The sequence below is a fragment of the Scylla paramamosain genome, chromosome 14 (genome assembly GCF_035594125.1).
Source record: "Scylla paramamosain isolate STU-SP2022 chromosome 14, ASM3559412v1, whole genome shotgun sequence".
Lineage (NCBI taxonomy): Eukaryota > Metazoa > Arthropoda > Malacostraca > Decapoda > Portunidae > Scylla > Scylla paramamosain.
The window spans coordinates 2,507,423-2,510,901 of record NC_087164.1 but is presented as its reverse complement, the minus strand read 5'-3'; positions in this window follow the sequence as shown (position 1 = coordinate 2,510,901).

Below are 3,479 nucleotides of genomic sequence, written 5' to 3'. Positions count from 1 at the left end.
TTGTTTTGTTATTCATCTTCATAGGTACTAAGATGCCAAAATTCTGGGAATATTCTTTGGGAATCGAAAAATAAATTACTGAAAACGTGTCTTTTCGGTGTTTTACGTAGAAAAACGCTAAAACAAATGAAAACCAACCAATATGAAGAAATAGAATAGCATTACCAAAAAGGTATATTTTGAGTGTTTTTGAGATTGTTACCTACAAAAAACGCGAAAATGGATGCAAAGCACTCCCTTTTGGGAAAGATAAGGACATTACGAGAAACATGTATAATGAGTGTCTTATTATTTTCGGGCAAAAGAACTTGTGGTTCACAGGAACCACAAGGCAAAAAACGCAAAAACTCGTGTATATAAAGAAGTTTCTTAGATACCAATATGCTGAAACTCATGAATAACAATCTTAATTGAGAAACAGAACAACATTACCAAATGCGTGTATTTTGAGTGTTTTTTTTTTCACATTCTTCGCAAAACCCTAAAAAGCATGCAAAACTAGTTTTATGTGGGAAAAAAATGGCATTACCAGAAGTATCTTTTCAGTGTTTTTGAGCGTGTTAGGCAATAAAGCACTAAAAGCAGGGCAATCATATTACATTGGAATAAAACCAACTTTCACCAAGAACTTGCCTTGAAGTGTTTTTCAGCTCCTTACATACCAAATCGCTAGAACGCATGCAAAACACTCCTCTATGGAGAAGCAGAATAACATTACCAAAAAACAAGTGTTTTGAGTGTTTTTTTTATCATGTTACCTATAAAAACGCTTAAATACATGCAAATATCCCCATATTTGGGAAACGAAAGGACATTACGAGAAATGTGTATTATGAATGTTTTTAAGTTCCTTAAATATCAAAATGTTAAAACCTACAAATAACACTCTTAATAGAGAAAAAAAAATAAAAAAAAATAGCATTTTAATTTTTTTTGTTATTGATGTTCATAGGTACCAAGATGCCAAAATTCTGGCAAAATTCAGGGAAATTATGTGGAAAAAATATTATCAAAAAAGTTAATTTTTCCTTTTTTTCGGAGTTATGTTCCAAACCATAAAGTGTATGCAAAAGCCACCTATCTGATAAAATTTAACGACTTTACAAGAAACATGTCTTTTGAGTGTTTTTCTGCATGTTAGGCACCAAAACGATAAATAATATGAAAGTCACTCTATATGGAAATCCAAAACAAAATTACTGAAAACGTGTCTTTTAAAAGATTTACGTAGAAAAACGCTAAAACGGATGCAAAGCAACCAATATGAAGAAATAGAATATTACCAAAAAAGTATACTTTGTGTGTTTTTGAGCTTATTACATGAAAAAAACACGAAAATGGATGCAAAGCACTCTATATAAGGAAAAAAAAAAAGGACATAACGAGAAACGTGTATAATGAGTGTTTTGTAGTTTCACCAGAATCACAAGGCGAAAAACGCAAAAACTCGACTATGGAGAAGTTTCTAAGATACCAAAATACTGAAACTCATGAATAACACTCTTAATCAAGAAAGAGAAGAACCTTACTAAATGCGTGTATTTTGAGTGTTTTTTTTTACATTTTTAGTTACCAAAACCCCAAATTCCATGCAAAACTAGCTTTATGTGGGAAAAAAAATTACCCTGAGGCATTTGGGAAGAGTAAGAGAAAATTACAAATTTATGGATGGGGATGATAGGTGGAAATAGGTAGGCATATTTCATACAAGTACTGCCACTTGTAGGCCTGATGCCTTCTTGCAGATTTACTTATTTCTTATGTTCTTATGTTCTTATTACCAAAAGCGTGTATTTTCAGTGTTTTTCAGCTATTACGTGAAAAAAATGCCAAAATGCATGCAAAGCACCCTAAATGAAGAAAAGAGCGATATTACGAGAAACGTGCATTATGAGTGTTTTTGAGATTCTTAGGTACAAAAACGCTGAAACTCATGAATAACACTCTTAATTGAGATGCAGAACAACCTTACCAAATGCGTGTATTTTGAGTGTTTTTCACATTCTTAGTTACCAAAACCCCAAATTGCATGCGAAACTAGCTTTATGTGGAAAAAAAAAAAAAAAAATGACATTACCAGAAGAGTGTCTTTTGAGTGTTTTTGAGCGTGTTAGGCAATAAAGCACTAAAAAGCAGGGCAATCACATTACATGGGAATAAAACCAAATTTTACCAAGAACTTCCCTTTAAGTGTTTTTGAGTTCCTTACATATTGAAACGCTATAATGCATGCAAAACACCCTTTATGGAGAAACAGAAAAACATTACCAAAAACATGTATTTTGAGTGTTTTTGATCATGTTACCTATAAAAACGCTTAAATACATGCAAAGAACCCTATATTTGGGAAACGAAAGGACATTATGAGAAACGTGTATTATGAGTGTTTTTAAGTTCTTTAAGTACCAAAAACCTAAAACCCACAAATAACACTCTTTATAGAGAAAAAAAAAAATAAATAAAAAAAAACATTTTTTTTTTTTTGTTATTCATCTTCATAGGTACCAAGATGCTAAAATTCTAGCAAAATTCAGGGAAATTATGTGGAAAAAAGAACATTATCAAAAAAGTTAATTTTAGATTTTTTTCGGACTGTTATGTACCAAACCCTAAAGTGCATGCAAACCCACCTATATATGGAAATTAAACGACTTTACAAGAAACCTGTCTTTTGAGTGTTTTTTTTTAGCATGTTAGGCACCAAAACGATAAATACCATTGAAGTAACTCAATATCGGAATCCAAAACAAAATTACTGAAAACATGTCTTCTCAGTGTTTTACGTAAAAAAACGCTAAAACGGATGCAAACCAACCAATACGAAGAAATAGAAAAACATCCCCAAAAACGTATATTTTGAGTGTTTTTGAACTTGTTACCTACAAAAAAAAAAAACGCGAAAATGCATGCAAAGCACTCTATATTGGGAAACAAAAGGACATTACGAGAAACGTTTATAATGAGTGTTTTATAGTTTTACAAGATCCACAAGGCAAAAAACACTAAAACTCGTATATATGGAGAAGTTTCTTAGATACCAAAATACTGAAACTCATGAATAAAACTCTTAATTGAAAAACAGAACGACCTTACTAAATGCGTGTATTTTGAGTGTTATTTCACATTCTTAGTTAAAAAAAAACGAAATTCCATGCGAATATAGCTTTATGTGGGAAAAAAATGACTTTACCATAAAAGTGTCTTTTGAGTGTTTTTGAGAGTGTTAGGCAATAAAGCACTAAAAAGTAGGGCAATCACATTACATGGAATAAAACCAACGTTTACCAAGAACTTGCCTTTAAGTGTTTTTCAGCTCCTTATATGCGCTAAAACGAATGGAAAACACACTTTATATAGAAACAAAATAACACAACCAATAACAGGTATTTTGAGTGTTTTTTAATCATGTTATCTATAAAAAACGCTTATATACATGCAAAGAACCTTATGTTTGGGAAAAGAAAGGATATTACGAGAAA